The sequence below is a fragment of the Schistocerca piceifrons genome, chromosome 3 (assembly GCF_021461385.2).
Source record: "Schistocerca piceifrons isolate TAMUIC-IGC-003096 chromosome 3, iqSchPice1.1, whole genome shotgun sequence".
NCBI classification, from domain to species: Eukaryota; Metazoa; Arthropoda; class Insecta; order Orthoptera; family Acrididae; genus Schistocerca; species Schistocerca piceifrons.
The window spans coordinates 502466738-502494432 of record NC_060140.1 but is presented as its reverse complement, the minus strand read 5'-3'; positions in this window follow the sequence as shown (position 1 = coordinate 502494432).

The following is a 27695-nucleotide window of genomic DNA, read 5'->3' as shown; positions in this document are numbered from 1 at the left end:
TAGCTGGTTTGTAGGGTGATTTTTAGTAGGCGTTTGTAGCGAACTCCTACGTCAAACAACGATAGATGCTGTGTGTTTACAGGTAATATACTTTTTAATCTCCTCTCTGTCCAACACCAGCATCTCGTCAGTTGAACATATTTCTCATCATAAAGAATAAAGATAGTACCTTACACCCCAGCCTTTTTCCCGCCAGCTCGTAGGTACAGGGTAGATTTTGAGTGTTTCTGTCGTTGGTTTAGAGTGATATTGCGAAATTTCTTCCCAGCAGGAGAACACCAGTTGTATGGTATCGTCAGTTCTTGGGCTGTATTGCGATTTTATGCCGTCCTTGTGCAGCGCTATGCAAATAGTTGTGTAATGAGAGCCGATCTTTGTGATTAATTAAGCAAATAGGATCGATATTTGCGTCACTTTCCAGACCAAAATAAATAAAGTACACTAGTCTAACCTTCCTCTCCTGCGATCAGACGGTTTCCGTGTGTTAGGGGATGCACTTGGGCTTTCCATCCAGGAGCACCAGGGTTCGAGTCCCAGAAAGGTCACCGCCATTTTTAATTTCTCGTCAATTACAAGCGCCTCTGGTGGTTTAATTGTGGGGGGGGGTGCACTTGGGCTTTCCGCCCAGGAGAACCAGGGTTTGAGTCACTGATACATTGCGTTTTCTTACGTGCACTGATTGTTTGTATAATGCGTTGCTTTCGGGTGTTTAACCGTTGTGAGCGTGTTTGGATAACGCTACACAGGCATTATTTTGGTGATCCAGGAGTAGTTAGTACGTCTGTATGCCGTGTACTGGATTCTTCGGTAATTTACGAGTTGCTTGCGTCTCTGCACATCAGTGTACTGCATTATTTACGAGTAGTTTCCAGGGCCGTAAACTGTATATTGTGACCCAAAGTACATCAGGATGAGTGTTTTGTATCAGTGTAATAAATAAACTACTCGAAGTCCGTCCCTAAATAAATTGTGCCAAAAATAAATAAAGTACAATCCTTCCTCTCTCCAGCAGCACAGAACAGACTGAGTCCTTTTCCCGCCATTTTTCCCCTTCAGACCGCTGGGGGATGAGGAGCCTGTGGCACACATGCCACTGAGAAAAACACGTGACATCATCATCATCATCATCATGCTGTGCTCCTACTGACTGAACTGAAAGACTGTGTGACCTATCTCAGTGCCCTCTAGCAGTGAACTCACGAACTAGCTCAGTTCTTTTGTCTGCTGGATCGGAGGCAGTTGTCTCTTGTGGCGTGGTAGCTGATACGTAGGTTTTAGAAATGACAGACAGTTCCAGCAGAGACAGATGTTTCCAAGCATTGTGTAATGCATCTTTAATGCATCTCGATGCAAAGCATCTTTTTACAGAACCGTAATCTTCCTCTTCATATGTTCAAGCGTTAATGCTCACGTCCATTCTTCACACAGTGAGTTTTGGATGCACTCCTCGCCTGAATGAATGCATGTAATACTGCTATTAAAACTCTCCCTGTCTATCACCTACATCTCACTAATTGAACACATGCTCCTTCTACACTGATAGCTCAACATGCACTGATATCTCAGCCTCTTGTGGTGGTAACACTACGCTAAACCGCTAATGCTGTAGGTAGATAATAAATTTAAAGAAATTTAAACAAATTTATATTCGAATTGAATGACATCAAGAGCAGTCTCTAGTGGCGGCAACACCATACTAACTCCCCTCAGCTGCAGGAGTAATCTCTTAAAGTGAATTCCCTCCAAAATTCCAAATTCCCGCCCATTTTCCAAGAGGATAACGCGACATCATGTTTCAAAACGGACTGATCTGCACCACACAAGTAACGAGCAGCCCTTAGTGGCTCGCCATCACAGTTTTCTTTATCTTAAATAGCTTTGTGACTAATGCCCGTTTGGCATATTTATTATTTTATAAATGACACATAAGTACTGTCAGTCTTCTTCGATGATTCCGTACTTTTACCCTATCATACATTTTTAGTCATTATTCTGTGACCATGTTATAGAATATAGATCATTCCTTGTTTTAAATTCTGAAGAAGACACTCCTAGCAGTGTTGAAACCAGGTTAATTTGTTAAAAATATAGTTACCGAGGGCTGTTTCTCTTTCAGTTGTAACTATTTACAGTCTCTGAACGTGCAGCCCTGTACAAAAAATATTGTAAAATGTGTAGCGGAGAACTGTCAATAACTATATGTATGTAGAAAAGATCATGATCAACATAGTTGAGTATTAATCTAGAAATATTAAAAGTGATAAGGGAGCAGCGCCCAGGTAGTATGAACGCTTTCCCTTGGATGGGACACAAGCCATCAACGAACGTGCACCACGGAAAAAGAACACACGGACACATTGGTATAATGGACCTGACGCTTATGGCGTCATGGTGGGGGCAGAAGAAGAGTTTCAGTATATTTAAAACAGGGAAACAAGGTGTGTATGAAAGAGCAACGGTCTGAAGTATAAGTTATAGCAATCAAGATCAACATAACTGCTTTTACAGCCGGCCGCTGTGGCCTAGCGGTTCTATGCGCTATATTTGGGAACCGGGCTGCCACTATGGTCGCAGGTTCGAATCCTGCCTCGGGCATGCATGTGTGTGATGCCCTTAGGTTAGTTAGGTTTAAGTAGTTGTAAGCCTAGGGGTCTGATGACCTCAGATGTTAAGTCCCATAGTGCTTAGAGCCATTTGAACCTTTTTTTGCGTTTACTCTGACGAGCCAAACTATTATGACCACCTATTAAAGTGTAGGTCTTCCTCTGGAACGCGGTGCAGCAGCGATGGAACCTACAAGTCAATTCTTATGTTTTTCAACGTGTGTAGCATCATATTTCTTCGTACGATATGTTCCATTGGGTTCAGATCAGGCGGATTTACTGCCCATGACAGCAACGTGTGTTCACTATTATGCTCGTCATACCACTGACGTAGATTATGGCCTCGTGTGTCACGGATCCTGCTGGAAGTTGCCACCACCATCGGGTAAGCCGTGGCGCCATTGAGTTAGTAGACAGTTGTGTCTGGCACCACTGGCTCAGGTGTAGTGTCGACTATCCCTCTTGCGGCCCCATTGCCAATATCTATGAGGAAGAGCTGGTATCTGTGGGTTGTGTCCTTAGAAGGTCATTGCTTTCCGATATGCTGGGTGATCATAAAGTCAGTATAAATCTGAAAACTGAATAAATCACGGAATAATGTAGATAGAAAGGTAAAAATTGACACATATGCTTGGAATGACATGGGGTTTCTTTAGAACAAAAATAAAGGTCACACAAAATGTCCGACAGATGGCGCTGGACAGCAAAACGTCAGTGACTGCTCATGACAATCGTCATGCTTGGCCTCCCAGGTCCCCAGACCTCAGTCCCTGCGATTATTGGCTTTGGGGTTACCTGAAGTCGCAAGTGTATCGTGATCGACCGACATCTCTAGGGATGCTGAAAGACAACATCCGACGCCAATGCCTCACCATAACTCCGGACATGCTTTACAGTGCTGTTCACAACATTATTCCTCGACTACAGCTATTGTTGAGGAATGATGTTGGACATATTGAGCATTTCCTGTGAAGAAGATAATCTTTGCATTGTCTTACTTTGTTATGCTAATTATTGCTATGCTGATCAGATGTAGCGCCATCTGTCGGACGTTCTTTGAACTTTTGTATTTTTTTTTCTAATAAAACCCCATGTCATTCCAAGCATGTGTGTCAATTGCACCTCTCTATCTACATTATTCCATGATTTATTCAGTTTTCAAATTTATATTGACTTTTTGATCACTGGGTATATACGGGGTTCGCTGGCGCGAGAGTGAGGCACGAAGTTTGAGGATTGGCGGTAGCGTCGCGATGAGAGGTGATCAGGAGGTCCGAGCGGCCGAAGCCACGAGCTGCGCAAGGAGGACCTGCGCAGAGCGAAGATACCGGAGTACTTCACCGGGGTCAGCGTCGACTACAAGCAGCAGGCCGACATCCCGTCGGCTAGTTGGCAACATTCGTTTCGGACAACCGCTCGTGGCCTGGCTGCCCTCTTCTACCTGGCTTTCATCGGCATCACTCAGTAACCGCTGCGACACATCGTGGATTCATGGGACTGCTTGCTGATAGAGGAGAGTAACATTCTATAAACCTCGTGGTGATTTGTTTCTTTGTCTGCCTGCCCTCCTTATTATTTTCTGGTTTGTACCCGACCCTCAGAGGTTTCCTCGATCGGCTCTTCGGTCGTAAATATAGGCAGTAGTATTGTACTAAGACACTAGTTGTCGTTTAAAAATTTGGCCCGCTATTATATTGCCTTTTCTTTCTGGTTTGTACCCGATCATTAATGTTCTAATTAATCAGCTTTTGGTCGTAAATACAGCCAGAACAGGCTCCGTTACACAAAAGACAGACCTTGTGGTTAGATTTAGCTGTTAACTGGTTCTATTCTTTCATTGTAATTGCATTTCTCACTCATTAGTTATAATATGAACAGCCTGTTGTACTAAGCTGTTCGTTTCTCTGTTCGGGTCAATATTGGTGTATTTTAGCTGGATCTTGTGGTTCCGCCGAGTGAGTTACTCTTGTAATAAGTGTTCATCAGCAATGTTTTAAGACGTTCCTTCAGAGCGGTCGTAATAACTGACAATCAGTTTAACTTTGAAAATATTAACAGCCAACTGTAACCAGGGCTTTGGTCAAAATAAAATTGTCAGCAGGGACGGGTTGGGATCTAGTGGCACCTAGGTTGCCGATTGAAATTAAGAGGTTGGTTGCTTTGAAGTAAGCCTTATTTATCATGGTCATATTGTTTGCTAATCTGTTTAATGCACTGGTGCGCATCTTAACCCTGAACCATTCGACATATACCTTTCAAATTAAAAGTTAAAAGTCATTTGTTTTGAGTAACTGAATCACTCTTGTCATTACTGTTGCTTATATAGTTTTCATGCGTTGTAGAAGGGCATTCAATAAGACAGACTGTTTCCATCGTGGTAGTAAACACCGCTGTTTCAGCCGTTAACGGGCGGGCTGCAGGTCCAGCCGTCAGGTAACCATTGTCATATTGTTTGCTGTTTTACAATACAGAACTTCAGGTTTCTTTTGCAAAGATTAAAAGCTTATTCAACTTAAGGTTTAAGATCAAAAGAATTCTGCAAAATTATTTTGTAAAGAAATTTTTAAGGTTAAATGCTTCGATTATCTGTAAAACAGTTTATATATTGTTAAATAAACAGGTTAGGTGAAAAGAAAGTTATATTTGTGGGTCCTCCCTTCCACGTTTCCCTTAATTCCAATGAGTACCAAGTATCATCGAGGAAGACATCAAGCAGGTTGTCCGCAATAATATTCACGTAAACCCTTCGCTCTCGCGGAGGCTCCACGAAATCCCAGGCGAATGTCCAACACAGTACAACACTGTGGTCTGAGTCCGTGCCGCAGTGCTTCATTCGAACACCTGTTCGTATGGATGACGGCGTATCTGGAAACGACCTTCGACCTGGTGTAACAAAAAATGTGATTCATCCGACCAGGCGACACGTTTCCATTGATCCACGGTCCAACCTCGGTTCACCCCACGCACACTTCTAACATTCATGATATCGCCAGGTCAACGTGGGAATACGTAGTATTCGTCTTGCTGCAGAGTCCCACATCCAACAAGGTGCGCTTTGGTGAGCTCCGAAACACTTGTCTGCACTAGGAGTGTATCCTGACGTCAGATACTCCCCAGAGACCGCCTGTCACGCCATACAGAGCAGGCAAGCCTTCGAACTCTACGTTCTGTGACGATAAGTCGACGTCCACACCTTGTCGCCTACTCGTGGTTTCACATTCTTTCAACGACATAGACTGCAACACAGGTACCAGGCGTCATTCAATCTGGCGGTGGGCATTGATCACAATGTTTTGGCTCACCAGTATATATCAACATTGCGGAAAAGTACAGTGTCTGTCATAGGTAGTTTAATGCTTGAAAAAGTTGTAGCTAAATATACGTGGAAGAGTCCGTAACAGGCTGTACGAGTTTAGGATGATGAATAGTTGTTGCCATGGTACGTCAAGTAAAATCCAATGAATATTGCAGGAGGAAGTCAATCTCAGGATCAAAATGTTTTATACACCCCAGTGATCTTCCAGTTTTCCAAATTTGATCGAAGAAAGCACCATATCGCGCAAAGAGTGCTCATCGTCGATCCAAGTCACAAAGAGAGTAGTGAAAGTCCTTTTGACAGTAATGTAAAAGGTCGTGTGATCATGACAAAATTGTTAGTGGTTTTAAAAGAATCAGGAAGTGTATCAGCACAAACTGGTCTATTCCTTGTGCTTATTTTCATTGTTTATTAATGGAATTTTCGTGTCACCTTAATAGCATGCTAATACTGGTAGCACAGTTTTACTGTTCAAGTGTCATTTAATAAATACATCAGAATTGCCGAATATTTAGTTCAAAGATAAGCTTCAGTCATAACGGGCCGTGGGCAATGATAGTTGAAGGTTAGTGAAATCTTCATTACATGGAATGCTCATTCCTTGACATTAAATTCAAGTGTGCACGAGAGTCAAAGCCATTTTGTGTTACGTTTTTAATAATGATGTCTTTAAATGAATGGTACATTGTGATACATTTTTCAAAAGCTCTTGAATAAAAATATATGGTGCTATTTAAAAAAGACCTACTGCTGTTCGTATCTTCGTAATGAACAAAGTTACAAGAAAGGCAATCACGTTGGTTAATGTCCCTCTGATAGGTGAATCACATTCACTTGATACATTTTATTATTTTGCTCCAAGGCCAAAAATTGTTTAGAATGATGAAGATAAATGGGGCACTATGCATATTATAGAAATTATCTAGACACCTGTTTCTGTACATTAATATGGGACGTGACCATCCTTCGCCATTATGACGCCTTGAAGTCTTCTGGAGACACTTTCAATGAGGTGTCTGAATGTCTGTGGAGCAGTGACAGACCATTCGTCCTCAACATCCGAAATCAGAGAAGATGGTGATGTCAGACACTGGGGTTTGAAACGAAGTCGACGTTGTCATCCCAAAGGTTTCCATTGGGTTCTGGTCGGGACGCTGGGCTGCCCAGTCCATTTCAGCTAAGCCATTGTCCACAGATCATTGCCTCACAGGTGCTGCTTTACACAGACCGCATTGTAATGCTGATCGAACCAATCATCGTCTCCGAGCTGTTTCTTTACTGTACACAAAACACAATGATGTAAAATATGTTCACATCCGTCCGCATTTAGCGTTTTCTTGGTGCAATAAGGAAACTACACCCTAATCACGAAAAACACAACCATATTGTAAAACAACCTCCTTTCATGTTCAGTATTGACATTACACATGACGGCAGGTAACATTCTCTAGACATTTGCCAAACCCAAACCATTCTCTAGGACTACCACAGGTTATAGCGTGATGATTCATCACTCAGAATGACTCGTTTACAGTCATCCGCTGCCCGGTGGCATCGCTTACCACTGGCGGCCTGCGGGAAGCTGCTCGCCCGGTGCACACCATTCTTTTAAACACCCTACGCACACTCATTGTGCTAGCTCCACTGCTGTTAACGCTTTTGAACTCACGAGTGACTACTTTCGCTAATTTCACGGGATTTCTTATGACCAACCCCCCCACAATGCTAACTCACGAGTGACTACTTTCGCTAATTTCACGGGATTTCTTATGACCAACCCCCCCCCCCCCCCCCCCCACAATGCTGGACAGCTACTGTCCGTCAGTAAATGAGGTCTGACTGGTCTTTATCTAGCTGTGGTTGTTCCTTCACGCTCCCTCTTCACAGTCACATCACCGCCAGATAATTTGGACAGCGGTAGAAGGGCTGAAATGTCCTTGACAGATCTGTTACTCAGATGCCATCCAACTGGTAGTCCACATTCAAAGTCACTGAGGCCTCTTGACTGACTCATTGTGCTGTTACTGCTGCTCTACAGGCAACAGAATACCCCCGCCTCGTTTAATATTGGCCGGTCCGCCTCTCAGAACATCAGGTAGGTTACACTTCATACTATTAATGAAAGGTTGACTCTCGATGCACAGTGCAATGCTGTTTTCGGCTCCATCATTCGTTTGGGAGTCAGACTGCTTAATTTACGCGCTTTTGTTTCGTGTCATTCTAGGATACCAGTTTGGCTCATCTTCTCTACCTACCAGAGCACACAATACAGACGACTACGTGAAGTACCTTAACACGGGGTGACCCAGAAATGTTAACAAACATCGGAGTGTTGTAGAGAGTGTTTTGAGGAATAAATCAAGCGTAGGAACCCACGTCCAAAAATGTCATCCATCGACGGTACAGAACGTCAAAGATATAGACGTGGCGCCTGCCACTACCCCACCCTTTGGCGGCAAGTATGACTTTGATATACAGGACATAAAATCCCGTCTGAGGCCTGAGATCATTTTTATGTTAATAACTGGCAACCAATTCTGTACAATAGAGGTGTAACACTCCTAAGTACAGCTTATAAGATCTTCACAGGTATATTAAACGAAAGGATACAGAAGTGTGCAGAAGGCATACTAGGGGAATATCAGTGTGGCTTTCGACCAGGCAGAGGAACAACTGATCAAATATTTGTGATAAGACAAATGATGGAAAAAGTCATTGAATATGATATAGATCTGCATTTCCTATTCATCGATTTCAAACAAGCCTTTGACAGCATAAATCGGCAAGAACTATACAGAGTACTGAAAGAAGTTGGTATATGTGCTAAATTAATAAGACTAATCAGAATGACAGAGACAAGAGCAAAAGTATAGGTCCTTAGCAGAACAAGTGAAAGCTTTGACTTTAATAAAGGTGTGAAGCAAGGGGATAGTCTCTCCACTGTCCTATTCAATATAGCCCTGCATAGTGTAGTAAATAAAATCAACAAAAGAGGCACCATATTTATGAAAACTAGCCAGATATGTGCATACGCTGATGACATTGCTATAGTAGGAAGAAATACCTATACATTCTTAGAAACATACAGGGCAATGGAAACAGAAGCCTTAAAAATTGGCCTCATAGTAAATAAAACAAAACAAAATATATGGTAATGTCACAATCTGAGGCCAGAAGAACCCCTAAAAACCTAAACATCAATGGGAAATGCTTCAAAGGAGTGTCCTCTTTTAACTACTTGGGAGCCATAATAACAAATGATAACATTATTGGAAAGGCTATAAGGGAAAGAAACAAGCAGGAAACAGAGCTTACTTTGCAAATATGCAGCTTTTGAAAAATAGTCTTGTTACAAGAAAAACTAAACTGCTAATATATAATTCCCTAATCCACCCAGTTATCACATACGGCTCAGAGGCATGAACGTTGACGGAACATGATAAAAATGCACTAAGAAGCATTGAGCGGAAAATACTACGCAAAATAAATGGGCCAATAAGAGAGGAAGAAGGCTGGAGAATACGCTACAATGCGGAATTACAAGAGTTAATACAAGACAGGAATATAGTAAAATTTTTGAAATCACAGCGAATACGATGGCTAGGACACTTGGAGAGAATGACAGAGGATAGAATTCCAAAGAAAATGATGAAAGGTATGATCCATTCAGTTAGGCGAAAAGGGAGACCTAGAAGAAGATGGCTCGACGAGGTAATAATGGATATCACCAATATGGGAGTCCGGGTGTGGAAAAGAGCAGCAAATAACCGAGAAGTGTGGAGGAAGATTGTTGAAGAAGCCAAGGCTCACCAAGGCCTGTAGCGCTACTGAAGAAGAAGAAGAATGCTGTACAATAGGAATAAAGTCATGAGATGTTCAACTGACTCTTTTATTAGAACATGTTACGCGTTTCGGGCTTACACCCATCTTCAGACGTCACAAACTTCAACTCCTTCCTAAGCAACCAGGCGTACAGCCTTGACAACTCAAAGAAAGTGTCGAATAACACATGACTATAGCTGCGACACAAGCAGTCTTGAAGCAGAGCAATGTGCGATTGTACAGCATTGGTTGCAATTATTGAGCATGACTGTATCACGACGGACCGTAGGCGGAACGTATCGCAATGTTGTTTGTTACTCAGTGATGGCGACTGATCGGCACAATCGTCAGTACTACTACCTACTACACTACACAGACAGGCCTTATCTGCCACCAACGCGACGCCCCATAGACTTGGTGATGGTTTCGGACACGGGTTTCCACCAGCAGTTTACCTTTCCCCTATGTACCGAAAAACATTAAAAATTTTAGGGGGTTATAGGAGAAAAATAAACTGCAGTTGGAAATCCTTGTCCGGAACAGTCATCCACCAAGGCAACAGATCATCGCATTCATAGGAGACGAGAGCTTTCTACGCAGCAACTAGCTCCATCTTCAATGGTGATCCTGGGAATTAGTCGCGATCACTAAATAACAATCAACACAGCGAGAAGTTCAGTCTATGGTCCGCCAGCGTACGAAGTCATATTTGCTGCCGAAGGGGAGGCCTAATGCCAGGCGCCGGCGCCTGTATCTTCGGTGCTCTGTAGCGTCGAGAGATGACGCTTCTGGACTCGGGTTCCTATCCTCGGGGCCGGCCGCTGTGACCGAGCGGTTCTAGGCGCTTCCGCCCGGAACCGCGCTTCTGCTGCGGTCGCAGGTTCGAATCCTGTCTCGGGCATGGGTGTGTGTGATGTCCTCAGTTTAATTAGGTTCAAGTAGTTCTAAGCGTAGGGGACTGATGACCGCAGATGTTAATTCCCATAGTGCTTAGAGCCATTTGAACCATTTTGTTCCTATCCTCGATTCGTTCCTCAAGACACCCTCCACAGTCTCTTGAAGTTTGTCACAACATTTCTGGGACATCGTATATGGAAATACTGGTTAATTTCTGAGGAACTGGCGTGTTTTGGCGTAAGACGTGCTGCAACAAGCCTATTGTGGGAGCTGCGGGCCGCGTAGAGGCGCGGCGTGGCGGCTGCCTTTGCGAGCGGAGAGACAAAGGCGCGCCGCCGGCGGCGGCAGCTCTCGCCTCTGCAGCTGTGCAGCTGACACAGGCAGGCAGGCAGGCACAGACAGACACAGCCAGACACGCGGATCGATGCTCACTGCCTGCGGGCCTCCACCTCCACCTATGGGCGCCGACTCTTTATTTAGCGCCCTTCTTCTGCCTTACTGGCACACATTGCCGTTTCTGCCAGCTTGCTGACCAACGTGAGAACACAAAGGAATCTCCTCTCCATTTTTGAGTGTAAAATGTCCCCAGTCCATCACACTTCTTTTGCGAAGCAAACTGTCTTTCGAAAAAGTGGCGTTCTGGTTAGTCTCAGATGGTGCGGATGCATATCAGGAGAACGTGAGTGACAAGCTGTTCATCAAACGTGATTGTCAAACACGTTATAGAGACAGCAATGAGAAAGCGTTTGACATACTGCAATTTTACAGACTGTTAACGAATGTCTGACCTTATGGAAAGGGTTCTCAGCTATGTAACTGGTCTGCACGACGAGTGTTCATCAGAGACAAAGGTATCGTCTGAAGTGCTCCAGGGTTCAAATGGCTCTGAGCATTATGGGACTTAACTGCTGAGGTCATCAGTCCCCTAGAACTTAGAATTACTTAAACCTAACTAACCTAAGGACATCACACACATCCATGCCCGAAGCAGGATTCGAACCTGCGACAGTAGCGGTCGCGCGGTTCCTGACTGTAGCGCCTAGAACCGCTCGGCCACTCCGGCCGGCGTGCCCCAGGGAAGTGTGATAGAACCACTTCTGTTGTCCATATACATAAATGATCTGACGGCTGCTTGTCAATCGAGAGGTGGTATATGGGAAAATATTGTGACAGCAGGAGGATATGGGAGATAGAATTTCTGTACGGTGTGATGAAAAGACAGCTTGGCTCTACATGTGGAATCAATGAAAAAATCCAGCAGAATTGTGTCATATTAAAGAGGTGTGTACAGCAGAAGCAATCACCAAGAGCCCAGAATACCTTCAGAGAACAAGTCCATTACTCATTCGTGGCTATGGGCGTCAACTTTATTAACAATAATTCAAAAACAGTCTTAATCGCATTTATTATTATTATTATGCCGCCAACCGGTTTCATCCCGACGTAGGGGCGTTTACACCATTGGTCGACTGCTGGTGGTGTCACTCCTGCCGTTGTATAGACAGGAGTGACACCACCAGCAGTCGACCAATGGTGTAAACGCCCAGAAGATGACCCCTACGTCGGGTTGAAACCGGTTGGCGGTATAATAATAATAATAAATGCGATTAAGACTGTTTTTGAATGATTGATTAATCATACTAATCGCTGCTTCTCTTCGCAACCATGTTGTCCAAAAAACTTTATTGACGCCTGGGCACTCTCATCGAAATCCAAGGCACAATAATGACTACTGAACAAAAATAAATGGGAATTATTCAGCAACATATCAATCAGAGGTGCAACCAAGGTGTCAGAATGCCTGAATAGTCGTTTTCTCTACTAACAACAAGCGCCACCAGCACATCTCAAAGCCAGCAAATCAGCCCCATCACCATGAGAGCCAAACACGGAGATGGTAGAAGCAACCATACCAGATCCATCACCATGACCTCCTGAAGATGAAGCAAAATTAATATCGGTGGGAAACGGCAGTATCAGCAGCTGCGCCAGTACCAGTACCTTCAGACCACAGGCCACATGAACCACAGCAAGACCTCGAGCAGTATTCCAGCAGTAACTCGACTCTACGGGGAAGTGAGGCATAATATTTTTGCCATGGATGGACGAAGATGTATCGATGGTAGAGATCGTGGACATTATAGTTTTAACGGCCCCGCCACAACCCGAGGTAACCGTGGCCCGTGACCGTCGACCATGCAAGTCTGCTGCCTGGGAAACAATGAAAATGACTATGTAATTGGCCGCAGAGCCAGCAGAAACCTGTTTCTTCGAGGAGCCACCTTACCTCAAGTATATAATTGAAAAAGCCTCTGTGTAACAGTCTTCTCGCTACCATAGCCGCCCGGGTTCCCGGGTTCGATTCCCGGCGGGGTCAGTGATTTTCTCTGCCTCGTGATGACTGGGTGTCGTGTTCTGTCCTTAGGTTAGTTAGGTTTAAGTAGTTTTAAGTTCTAGGGGACTGATGACCATAGATTTTAAGTCCCATAGTGCTCAGAGCCATTTTGATTAGCTACCATAACCACTGGACTTTGTTTGCGACACTGCTCTGATCGTTGGACTCTGCCAAGTTCCTCGGCACGCCCTGTTGTGCTGCCACGCCGCTTTGACTCTCTCAGAAAAGCTCGATGACAGATGGTGGACTGTGAAAAATTTCCTCGCGATATTTGCGCTACCCTGTATGCTGCCCTATGTCGCAGAAAACTAATTTGCTCATATTATTATCAAATGTCTCTGATTGCACCCTGCGATGTTGTTGTTGTTATGGTCTTCTGTCCAGAGATTAGCTTGATGCAGCTCTCCGTGCTACTCTATCCTATGCAAGTCTCTTCATCTCCGAATAACTACTGCAGCTTACATCCTTGTGAATCTGCTTAGTGCATTCCTCTCTTGGTCTCTCTCTACGATTTTTACCCTTCACGCTTCCCTCCAACACTGAATTGGTGATCTCTTGATGCCGCAGAATGTGTGCTACTAACCAATCCCTTCTTCTAGTCAAAGTGTGATACCCATTTAATCTTCAGCGTTCTTCTGTAGCACCACATTTCGAAAGCTTCTATTCTCTTCTTGTCTAAACTATTTATAGTCCACGATCCATTTCCATTCGTGGCTACACTCCATACAAATCCCCCCCAGAAAGGACTTTCCGACACTTAAATCTATACCCGATGTTAACAAATAGCTCTTCTTCAGGAACGCTTTCCTTGCCCTAACAAGTCTATATTTTATATCCTACTTCGGCCATCATCAGTTATTTTGCTCTCCAAATAGCAAAACTCATCTACTACTATAAGTGCCTCATTTCCCTATCTCCATCAGCATCACCTTATTTCATTAGTCAACATTCTATTATCATCGTTTTGCTTTTGCTGATGTTCATCTCATATCCTCCTTTCAAGGTACTGTTCGTTCCGTTCATCTGCTCTTCCAGGTCCTTTGCTGTCTCTGACAAAATTACAATGTCGGCGACAAACCTCAAAGTTTTTATTTCATGGATTTTAATACCTACTCCGAATTTTTCTTGTGTTTCCTTTACTGCTTGCTCAATATACAGATTGAATAACATCGAGGATAGGCTACAACCCTGTCTCACTCTCTTTCCAACCACTGCTTCCCTTTCATGCCCCTCGATTCTTATAAGTGCCGTCTGGTTTCTGTACAAATTGTAAATAGCCTTTCGCTCCCTGTATTTTACCTCTGCCACCTTAGAATTTGAAAGGGAGAATTCCAGTCAACATTGTCAAAAGCTTTCTCTAAGTCTACACATGCTAGAAACGTAGGTTTGCCTTTCCTTAACCTATCTTCTAAGGTAAATCGTAGGGTCAGTATTGCCGCGGGTGTTCCAACATTTCTACGTCAACCAAATTGATCTTCCCCGAAGTCGACTTCTCTCAGTTTTTCTATTCATCTGTAAAGAATACTTGTTAGTATTTTGCAACCGTGACTTATTAAAATGATAGTTCGGTAATTTTCTCACCTGCCAACACCCGCTTTCTTTGGTATTGGAATTATTACGTTCTTCTTGAAGTCTGAGGGTATTCCGCCTATCTCATACATCTTGCTCACTAGATGGAAGAGTTTTGTCACTGTTGGCTCTCCCAAAGCTATCAGTAGTTCCAATGGAATGTTGTCTACTCCCGGAGCCTTGTTTCGTCTTAAGTCTTCCTGTGATAGACGCTGAATATCTGGAACTTCAAGTTCCAATTTCTTCTACTACGTTTATTTTCTTGTGTACTTTAATTTTTCTGGCTTTCAAGGCTTTCTCGATATAATATCGTTAATGTTTGCTGTCCAGTAACTAAGATAACCGTAAAAGTGTTTATTTTCTGTACGTCATAGCAAATAAACTACTACTTGTCACTTACCATACAGCTGTAGAATGACGTGTTCCACTTGCGATGTAACTAACAATAATTTTTGGGATTTGAATCTAATTAATCACAATATTTGTTCAAGAGATACATGTTTTTAATTTTCTTTGGAATCGATAGGGATTTCTTATTTCTTTCTTTATGTTGGACGAGAGTGTTTGAATACCTCTGCTGCAGACTACGTAACTCCACGATTATCCATGCATAAAAAGGCAAATTCTCCATGAAAATTATTTTTTTCTTGTATTGTGATTGTTCGTATGACAAGGCAGCCGACACTGATTCATATTATCATCAGTAGAAGATATTAAGTTTACGTTTCCTCGGAAGTGAACTTATTCATTTCATGCCCCTTAATGAGGCCTACCTCTTCAAGATGTGTGGATATTTGCTTTAGAGATTATTCATGCAGCTCGCTCCTGCTGAGTAAATATTGTATTTACTTTGGTGAACTGCCCCATAAAATACACAGAACCTACACCTGGGGTTTTGATCTGGGGTACGATTTCATATGACAGCAGGAGTACTCTCGTGGTTATCCTACGCATCCTGACTGCAAAATTGTACATCAGTTTGGTGATTCGACCTGTTGCGCTGCCATTCATAAACAGCATTCCAAGAGGTGTTTCCCAGCAGGGTAACACTCGCTCACATACCACTGCTGTAACTCAAAGTGCTCTACTGTGTGTTTACCTGTTGCCTTGGGCTGCTCTTCACCAGATCTGATTGCAGTCGAGCGCATATGGGACATCATCGGACGACAACTCGAGCGCCATCCGCAAAAAGCATTAACCGTCACTGTACTCACTGATCAAGTGCGACATGCATGGACTCCATCCCACAAACTGACATCCGGCACCTGTACAACATAATTCATGCATAGTTGCATGCTTCCATTCAACATTGTGGCGGCTACATCGGATATTAGTGTACCAGTAGTTCACATTTCCGATGGTTCATCTCACGCTCACATTAATCGGTCATCTTGCAATGTTAAACACTTTAGTATGTTACCTGGACAAATGTATTCCAGAAATTTCATTACTCTACAGTAATTTTTTTTTGTGCTGTGGTTTTTTTCGTCAGTGTATACTTAACATAGCTTCTTAATTAGTTTCTCTATGTTAACTCCATTCTATCTTGCTGTCCTACAGAGCGTCCATGGTATTTTACACATACTGTTTCATTTGGTGTACCACGATTTATGTCTTCTTTGTTACTAGCAGGTAGTTTTTGCTTTTTTGAAATCGAATTATGTTTGTCTTTAGGGTTTTAAAAATTAAAGTGTTTGGTATGAACCGTTTATAGGCCTGTTCAGCTATCATCTGAGCGTTGTATTGTAAGACTGAGCTTGGACCCTTGATCAGCAAATTTTGCAGTTTTCGAATCCTCCCTGAAGGTCAGTGGAAGATAACTCACGTAGATCGTAGTCCCGAACCTTGCGGGACCGCACATGTTAGGTTTCTCTATTCTCAGATGTTTATGCATGCGACACGGTATGTCAGTGAGGCACCATACAAAGGTAAGGCAGCATCCACACAAGCTAGATGTCATCAATGACTAAACCAATTTACTCAGAAGAATTTTATAGCCCACACTGTCAAATGGTTAGTTAAAGTGACAAAAACGCCAACAGGATGATTTTTCAAAGCTCAGCCAGAATATCATTTGTGATGTCATGATCTTATTAAAACTGTCTCTAGTTGCTTTATGAAGCGTAAAGTATTTCCTGATGGTTGGCTGTTAATTATCAATGTTGTATGTATCTTGAAAAACTATTGCGGTGCAGCATTCAAATAGCTGTTCAGTATCATATTCATCAACCTGAAGGTCCTAGAATTTTTTGCATGTATATTCGCTTCCCATCCTTTCTTCTCACTGGTTTTACAGTAATATAACATTAGGTTGTATCAATCAAAACATATCTATAAACTTTTCAATGATTTACGCTTGATTTTTTGATGAGCACAATGCATTTACTGATGTTGTATTTGTCCTTCCATTGCATTGCTGGAAAAAATGCAACATCCTTAATGACTGTGTTCAGTGGCACCAAGTTATAATATGGGCATGCTGTGTGTTAGTGGTTCATTTGTCACGATCGTCGGCGATTAAATGACGCTAAGGGGCTTGTCCGTGTACCCTCAGTTTTGACTCTACAGGCACTAACTGTGTTAAGTTTAGAGGTGAACAATGTTAGTGACAAAAACAGTCAATACCGTCATTTCGCGATACCGATGGAAAGGTTACCGATGATGGTGCCACTAAAGCGGAGTTACTAAATGCGGTTTTCCGTAATTCCTTCACGAAAGAAGACGAAGTAGATATTCCAGAATTCTAAACCAGAACCGCTATTAGCATGAGTGACATAAAAGTAGGTATCTTAGGTGTGTCGAAACAACTCAAATCACCTAAGAATGGCAATTCTTCCGGTCCAGATGGTATACCAATCAGGTTCCTTTCAGAGTATGCAGGCACAATAACGCCTTTCTTAGCAATCATATACAACCGCTCACTTGTCGGAAGGTCTGTTCCTAAAGTCTGGAAAGTAGTACAGGTCACACCAATATTCAAGAAAGGAAATAGGAGTAACCCATTGAATTACAGACCCATATCACTGACCTCAATTTGCAGTAGGATTTTGCGGCATATACTGCACTCGAACATTATGAATCACCTTGTAGAAAATGACTTATTGATACATAACCAACACGGATTCAGAAAACATCGTTCTTGTGCAACGCAGCTAGTTCTTTATTCCCATGAAGTAATGAGTGCTGTCGACAAGGGATCTCAGATCGATTCCGTGTTCCTGGATTTCCAGAAGGCTTTTGTTACCGTTCCTCACAAGCGACTATTAATAAAAGTGCTTGCATATGGACGTCTAAGAGAGGTCACAGTTCGTAGTGATAGACGGTAAATCATCGAGTAGAACAGAAGTGATATCTGGCGTTCCGCAAGGTAGGGTCATAGGCCCTCTGTTGTTTCTGATTTACATAAATGATCTAGGTGATAATCTGAGCAGCCCCCTTAGATTGTTTGCAGATGACACAGTAATTTACCGTCTAGTAAAATTATCAGACGATCAATTCTAATTACGAAATGATCTAGAGAGAATTTCTGTATGGTGCGAAAAGTGGCAATTGGCACTAAACAAAGAAAAGTGCGCGGTCATACACATGGGTACTAAAAGAAATCCGATAAATTTTGGGTATATGATATATCGCACAAATCTAAGGGCTGTCAATTCGACCAAATACCAAGGAATTACAATTACGAGCAACTTAAGTTGGAAAGACCGCATAGATAATATTGTGGGGAAGGCGAAACAAAGAGTGCGCTTTGTTGGCAGAACACTTAGAAGATGCGACAAACGCACTAAAGAGACAGGCTACATTACACTTATCCGTCCTCTGCTGGAATATTGCTGTGCGGTGTGGGATCCTTACCAGGTAGGATTGACCGAGGACATCGAGAGAGTGCAAAGAAGGGCAGCTCGTTTCCTGTTATCGCGCAATAGGGGCGAGAGTATCACTGATATGATACACGAGTTGGGGTGGCAGTCACTGAAACAAAGGCGTTTTTTTTTTTTTTTTTTTTTTTTTTTTTTGCGGCGAGATCTATTTACGAAATTTCAATCGCCAACTTCCTCTTCCGAATGAGAAAATATTTCATTGACAACCACCTACGTACGGAGAAATGATCATCATAATAAAATAAGAGAAATCAGAGCTCGAACGGAAAGATTTAGGTGTTCCTTTTTTCCACGGGCCATTCTAGAGTGGAATGGTAGAGAAGTAGTATGAAAATGGTGCGATGAGCCCTCTGCCAGGCACTTTATACCTCTAGAATCTACACCTGCATCTACATGGTTACTCTGCAACTCACACTACGAGTACAAATTCCAGCTGAACAGCTTCATTTATTTGAGTGGAGTCGTAATGTGGGCCTGCAGGATGCTCGATTGACGTACCGACGGACTGCTGTGCATCTTATTCACAGTGTATCGGAAGTGTCGCTACTTTCGACAGCGGTCTGTGGAATATTCGACGCACTGTGCGAGGAGTGGTGGTCGGTCGCACATCATTAAGGAACGAAATCCAGCCGTATGTTGCTTATGTTGTGTCATCAGGGACCCTCGTGGGTCGTCTGCTTGCAGAAGGATTAACACCACGTCATCCTCTGGCCATACTACCACTGACACTACGACACTGCCAAGCCTGGCTACTCTGGTGTCGTGAAAGTGTTGACTGGAGAATGGAATGGCTTCTTTTGTCTTCAGTGGCGTGAATAGCCTCTGTTCGTATGCGAATGATGGACATACACGTGTATGGTGTACACCTGGTGAGCTGCCTATTCCATTAGGTATTCGCCCACAACACGTAGGTACCATCCCCGGCTTCATTGTATGAGGGGGAATGGGATATCACTTACAACTCGCACTCGCATGGGTGTTTCTCTAGGGTAAGGTAATCATTGACCATTACATTACACAGGCTTTTGTCCTCGTGCTACTGCCATTTCTTCGACAGGTAGGTGATGTGCTTTATCAGCAGGACAAAGCACTTGCGCACACACGGTTGCTGTGACGAAAAGCGCTCTTCGTGGTATACAGCAGCTTCTCTGGCCAGCAACATCACCGGATCTCTCACCAATTGAACACGTATGGAACATGATGAGTTGGGAACTTCATGCGTGCAACAGGGCCTGCAACAACTCTTAGCGAATTGCTACAAAATGCGCAAGGTTATTGCGAAAATCTGTTGCAGGATACCATTCTGCGCCTTAACGATTGTTTGCTTGCCAGAATACACGCCTGCGCTGTCGCCAGATGGGGGAGGCTTACACTGTGTATTGATATGATTGTTTCGGTACCCTTTACTGTGAAATGTGCGTTTAATGTGGTCTGAATTTCATGTCATGTACTCCCACAACGATGAACTGCTTGTCACCTCACTTGTCAATAAATGACCTTGTCATTTTTTCCCTGCAGTTCACTCTTTTTATTAATGAGTCTTGTGATACAGTGCAGGCCATTAAAATTGCAACACTTCGAAGGCGGCACCCTATGAATATCAACTGCGAGTAGTGTTCTACAAGTTTGAATAGGCAGTGATTAGAATTTCAGCACAACTGCATCAAATCGGGGAGGACTAATACCATCTACATTCCGTTCACAAGGAAAGATTATGCAATGGACTTCTCACTTAGAAATTAAATTTGAATATTGGTGGGTTGTGAGGAAATGGTGTCTTGCCTCGTATGATGAGGATACCATCTACCAGCAAGTGTCGGAATTCGACAGCGGCAGGATCGTCGCTAGCGAGCCTTCGATCTATCGTTCCGCGATGTCTCTGCTCGCATTTGTCGTGATCACACGACTGTTACGCGAAACTGTAATCGATTGCTTCAGGAGAGCCACACTCAACGCCATTCAGGATGTTAACGACCACATGACTGGCGCCCGAGAGGACAGGATCGTGCAGGATCGCGCACCGCGTCGCGTACCTGAGAGTCATGAAATGGGCTTGTTTGCATCACGAGAGGTGTCCACGCGCACACTGCGATGACGTCTGTAGCACCATGGTCTGTTAGTGCGGCGACAGTAGTTTCGGATTTTCTTGACGCTGATGTAGAAAGAGGAGCGCCGACAGTAGTGTGCCCAACAACACTGGACATCACACGAGCCCCAGCTCAGTGTACTGCATCAAAATCCAAGCATCAACGAACGGAAGCTCTGAGGAGAGCGAATGTTGTCAGACTGTATTCGTCGTAGTGATATGGACGTGATAGTATGCGGTGCCGTAACGCACATACGATCACCTCTGGCCAGCATAGCCGGGAATTTGAATAGCACCTGTCACATTTCTGACGCGTTAACGCCAGCCGCTTGGTCCTACCTCCGGTGTCTGCGACGTTATCTTTCAACACGATAACGCCAAAAGCGCACATTGCCCTCGCTCTCCTGACCCGTCTCGTTACAAAAGGTGTTGAACTGTTGTTCCTTGCCATCACGCATCATACTCTCATACTTTGGAAACATCGATAGTGGGCTGCCGAGAAACTGACACGCCTCTACTCGCCAGCCACTACGACCGACGAACTGTTACAGAGTTGAAGCGTGAATGACGTACCCACATTTGTTGCTGAAGTTCATTTCGCCTCGATGCCCAGTCGGGCTGCAGTCTACATCTACATCTACATCCATACTCCCCAAGCCACCTTACGGTGTGTGGCGGAGGTCGTTGTTGCTGCCGGACGCGGCACCTCTGTATTACATCTCGCACCCTGCATACCTCGAAATCACCTGCGATGTTAATCATATATTGACCGCGACACTCATATTACCAGACGCAGCAGACCTTACCTTATTTTAGCAGTTCGGGGATCCCTTCCACTCCGTGTCAACCCTAAACTACCACCTCTTCTCCCAGCTGATGCACAAAACAAGCTCCTAAGCAACGGAAACATTACCTGACTTTATGAGGAGCAGGTGTCCCTCAACCGACTACTCTCGACGTCTTGACATCCTGAGCCTGTCCTCGAATGTAATCGTACCCGTTCCCGTAAGTTAATTTTCGCTACACACCAAACACGACGATCAGTTATATGTCCTTGCAACACTATGACACGTGACTCAGCGATACATATATGAGGTCTACTGATAAACCAGTCATGGGCTGTGCACTAAATGTGTGTGGTTATTTGTTTAGCGTCCACCGTGGTAAGCCGAATGGCATTAGTGGTGCTACTTTCAAAAATAACACACGATAGACTGAGATTTGTCGGCAGTGCAATATGAAATTTATGAAAATATGTCGAAAATGAACGATTTCTCGTTAAGGGCAGCTTGAAGACATGCATTTTATGTATGATGCCTACATCTACATGACTACTCTGCAGTTCACACGTGAAGTGCTTGCAGAGACCACCTTTAGACTATTTCTCTAGTGTTCCACTCCACAATAGCGGGAGCGAAAACTAACATTTACGTATTTCCCTGCGAGCTCCAATTTATTTTATTAGGATGATCATTTCTCCCTTTGCAGATTGGTCTCAACTAAATATTTTCGCATTTGCAGGAGAAAGTATGCGATTGAAATTGTGCGGAAAGATTTCGCTGCAATGAAAAGTCTTTGTTTTAATTATTGCCGCCGCAACCCGCGTATCATACTCCATCAAATTCTCTCTTCTATTTCACGAGAGTACAAAACGAATTGCCCTTCTTTGAACTCTTTCGATGTCCTCCATCAGCCCTGTCTGGTAATAATCCCAGACCACATAGAAATGCTCTAGCAAAGGACTAACAAGCGTAGTCAGGCAGTCTCTTTAGCAGACCTGTTGCATCCTCTAAGCCTTCTGCCAATAAAACGCAGTCTTTGGTGCACCTTCCCTACAACATTATCTATGAGATCGTTTCCATTTAAGTTATTAGTAACTGTAATCCCTAAGTATTTAGTTGGATTCACAGCCTTTAGATTTTTGTGATTTATCGTGTAAACTAAATTTAGCGGATTACTTTTAGAAATCACTTGAATGAATTCAGTTTTTTGTTATTTAGAATCAGTCGACACTTTTCGCACCATTCAGATATATTGTCTAAATCGTTTTGCAGTTGGTTTTGATCACCTGATGACTTTACAAGACGGTAAATGACAGATAATGTGCAAATAATTAAAGAGGACTCTTCATATTGTCTCCTAAATCGTTTAGTTACTCAACAGCAGAGGGCCTATAAGACTTCCTTGGGGAATATCAGATATTGCTTCTGTTTTACTCGATGTCTTTCCGTCAGTTGCTACGAATCTAGACCTTTCTGACAGAAAATCACGAATCCAGACGCATAACCGAGACGATGCTCCACAGACACGCAATCTAATTTGAAGCTAAAAATCTAAAAATATGGAATCAGTTTGAGATTTCATTTTGATAGCACACATCACTGCATGGGAATAAAGAGCTAGTTGTGCTCCACAAGAACGGTATTTTCTGAATCCGTGCTGTCAATGGGCCGTTTTCTTCGAGGTAATTCATAATGTTGGAACATAGTATACGTTCCATAATCTTACTACAAATCGATGTCAGTGATGTGGATCCGTAATTCAGCGGATTATTCCTACTTTTTTCCTTGTGTGTTGACGTGACATGTGCAACTATCCAGTCTTTAGGTACAGATCTTTCGTCGAACGAGTTACTGTATCGGCATACTCGGAAAGGAACCTAAATGGGATACAATCCGGACCGGAACATATGTCTTCATTAAATTATTTAAGTTGCTTTACTACACCAAGAATGTCTACCTTTAAGTTATTCATGTTGGCAGCGGTTCTTCATTCGAATTCTGGAATAGTTACTTCGTCTTCTTTGGTAAGGCAATTTTGGAAAACCGTACTTAGCCATTCCACTTTAGTGGAATTTTCATCGCTAACGCTACCACTACTATCGCGCAGTGAAAGTAATGATTGTGTCTTCTCACTGGTGTACTTTATATGCGACCAGAATCTATTTGGATTTTCTGCCAGATTTCGAATAGTTTCATTGTGTAAAGCATTAGACACTTCTCGCATTGAAGACGTGCTAACTTTTGAAGTTCTATAAAACATATCCAATCTTGGAGATTTTATGTTCTTTTAAATTTGGCATGCTCTTTTCGTTGCTTCTGGAATATTCTAACATTTTTGTGTGCCATGGGGGATCAGTTCCGTCTTCTACAAATTAATTTGGTACAAATGTATCAATTGCAGCCGATACTATTTCTTTGAATTTTAGATCATCTGTTCTTACATAGCTATTTTGTGAAGGAATGGAAAATTTCTCTTAGGAATGCGTCAAGTGAATTTTCATCCGCTTTATAGATATACTTTGCGTTTATTTTTGGGGTGGATTTGGTTATTACGATATCCAGTTTTGCTACAACGACCTTGTGGTTGCTAATCCCAGCATGTGTCATGACAGTCACTATTTTCTCAGTATTATTGGTTACTAGGAGGTAAAGTATGTTTTCGCAACTATTTACACTTTGGGCGTGCTTCTGAACCAGTTTCTAAATACAGGGTGAGTCATCTAACGTTACCACTGGATATATTTCGTAAACCACATCAAATACTGAGGAACCGATTCCACAGACCGAACGTGAGGAGAGGAGCTAGTGTAATTGTTTAATACAAACCATAAAAAAATGCACGGACGTATGTTTTTTAACACAAACCTACGTTTTTTTAAATGGAACCCCGTTAGTTTTGTTAGCACATCTGAACATATAAACAAATACGAAATCAGTGCCGTTTGTTGCATTGTAAAATGTTAATTACATCCGGAGATATGGTAACCTAAAGTTGACGCTTGAGTACCACTCCTCCGCTTTTCGATCATGTGTATCGGAGAGCACCGAATTACGTAGGGATCCAAAGGGAACGGTGATGGACCTTAGGTACAGAAGAGTCTGGAACAGCACATTACGTCCACATGCTAACACCTTTTTATTGGCCTTTTTCACTGACGCACATGTACATTACCATGAGGGGTGAGGTACACGTACACACGTGGTTTCCGTTTTCAATTACGGAGTGGAATAGAGTGTGTCCCGACATGTCAGGCCAATAGATGTTCAATGTGGTGGCCATCATTTGCTGCACACAATTGCAATCTCTGGCGTAATGAATGTCGTACACGCCACAGTACATCTGGTGTAATGTCGCTGCAGGCTCCCACAATACGTTGTTTCATATCCTCTGGGGTTGTAGGCACATCACGGTACACATTCTCCTTCAACGTACTCCACAGAAAGAATTCCAGAGGTGTAAGATCAGGAGAACGGGCTGGCCAATTTATGCGTCCTCCACGTCCTATGAAACGCCCGTCGAACATCCTGTCAAGGGTCAGCCTAGTGTTAACTGCGGAATGTGCAGGTGCACCATCATGCTGATACCACATACGTCGACGCGTTTCCAGTGGGACACACTCTATTCCACTTCGTAATTGAAAACGGAAACCACGAGTGTACGTTTACCTCACCCCTCATGGTAATGTACATGTGCGTCAGTGAAAAAGACCAGTAAAAAGGTGTTAGCATGTGGACGTAATGTGCTGTTCCAGTCTCTTCTGTACCTAAGGTCCATCGCCGTTCCCTTTGGATCCCTACGTAATTCGGTGCTCTCCGATACACACGATCGAACAGCGGAGGAGTGGTACTCAAGCGTCAACTTTAGGTTACAATATCTCCGGATGTAATTAACATTTTACAATGCAACAAACGGCACTGATTACGTATTTGTTTATATGTTCAGATGTGCTAACAAAACTAACGTGGTTCCATTTAAAAAAACGTAAGTTTGTGTTAAAAAACATACTTCCGTGCATTTTTTTATGGTTTGTATTAAACAATTACACTAGCCCCTCTCCTCACGTTCGGTCTGTGGAATCGGTTCCTCAGAATTTGATGTGGTTTACGAAATATATCCAGCGGTAACGTTAGGTGACTCACCCAGTATAATTTTCGGAGAAAGCAATTGGTACAATTTCGGACGATGTTTTATTCATGGTACCGGCTCTGGAAGTGTATTTTCGCCAAGAAGACGAGGGAAGATTTAAGTCATCACCAACTATAATTATTTCAGTGGGCAACCTATTTGAAATGAGACAGCAGGATGTACCCTCCGGACAGAAATCCCAATAAACATAATTAGCGAGACATATATGTAAGTGTCGAAATTGAAGAAAATTTCCAGAAATGTATTATAAATTAATGGAATCTGAAAAGGCCACCAATCTGGGGACTCAAACTCAAAGGCTTCCAGAAGAAAATCTTCGACTGAGGAATCGAATAAGTCTGTTATTTTGAATTTCTGCCAGGGGGAGGTGGCAGAGAATTAGGGTGGAGGAGTGGTCCGGGGGAGGGGGGTGGAGGGAGACTGATGGCATAACTCAAAGTAGGCCAATTTGCTTTTAAGTCATTTCTACCCGTTGCTGTCCTGACTACAGTCACATACTTAGCTTTATCGAAGCATCACCATCATGTATCAAAATTAAGGCCCCATTTAACTTTTTTCTTGGTTCCTGCTGTCCCAAACCTTAAACACCAACAAGTGAGGGAAACGTTTTCAGCATGTCACATTTGCCTAGCGGTTTGTGGGTAGAAAGACGCATCAAAATAACATCATATTTAGGCAGAAGTATCTTCATTGAGTTACGCTCTTCCGAAACACAGCAAAAAAAGAGCAGAGCCAATAATTTATGCGTAATATTTGAGACACTTCATTCACTATTTTAAAATAAGTAAATAGTAATAAAGGATCAATGGTCAGTTTTCATGGACCACGGCACCTGTCAAGCTCTGTGTCAACCTCTGGTTAAGACACGCGTAACGACGGAGGTGTTATTAATGCATATAAAAATGGTCTCGAGTCCTCCTCAAAGTAATCAGACACGCCGGGAACTCTGCTACAGTAGCGGAAAATGATATTATTTTGCACGTAACTTCGCACAAAAAAGGAAAACAAACTGATTCTTGAATCTATAGTGAAAGTTTGGACCACAGTTACGGAATTATACAGATACAGAGTACAGAAACCTTTGGGAATTTTAACATAGTTTGCAGATACATAACCTACATTGTCGGAGATATATTTTACTCTATTTCTGCATCGCTTTCCCTACAAAACACCTTGAAACTTATTTTCCAGTACAGTAGAGCACATGTATTTATTTTACTATGATCGTTAATTTAATTGTAGTGTTACGCGGAACGATCAAAAAATTTCTGTTTGAAGGCCTTGCTGCAGCGTATCTGCAATGTAACGCGACTCCTATTGGGTATATAAGCACCGACATGTAGGCAAGAGATTTGTGAGACATTCGAGACTTTCTGATGTGCATGCGGTAAAAGCGGAAACGTGAACTATGGTGATGTTATTACCAAATTCGTCCAAGCAGGACCAACATGCTATTATTCTTTCTTGGCTGCCAAAGTACAAACACCGGTAGACATCCACTCAAGAAAGAAGAATGTGTATGGGGCAGCAGGTGTGCCGAAAACGGCCATTGCGGCATGAGCGCTGTTACTTTAGGATAGCGCACGTCCCGTTATTGCAAATGTATCTAGAAGTTACGCCAACTCAAGCGAAGCACACTCAAGCACCCGTCCTATAGGCCCGGTCTCTCCCCATGCGATTATCACGCCTTCAGTCCCTTACAAACGGCCTTGTAGGGTCGATTGTTCCTGTCATGTCGGACGAGGATGTGCAGCAGGCAGTTACGGACTTGTTCACGCAGCAGGACACTGCGTTTTACCAAATGGGTATCTTCAACCTGTGCCTCAGTCGGGTGATTGTCTCAAGGCCCACGGTGTTTTTGCCTGTTAATCATATCGTTTCTGCACTCTATGGCTTTGTAATGGAAACTTTTTGATCACCCCTTATATACATTCTGTTATCATATGCACATGTCCTCTTCTGTTCAGCCTTTTTATGCATACCAACATTTATAAAAGCGCCATTTATGGAATACTCTTGAAATTGTTGCCTATTTTGATTCAGGTCTGGCATGGTTTCTCTTCACGCGTTTTGCCCTGCTCTCCTTCCGCCTCATCCTAACGCGTGTGCGCACAGATTTTTCAGTATCTAGACTCAAGGGTTTCTGATACGTTACTTAAACATTTATTTACTGTTAAGCTTCAATATTTTTAATATC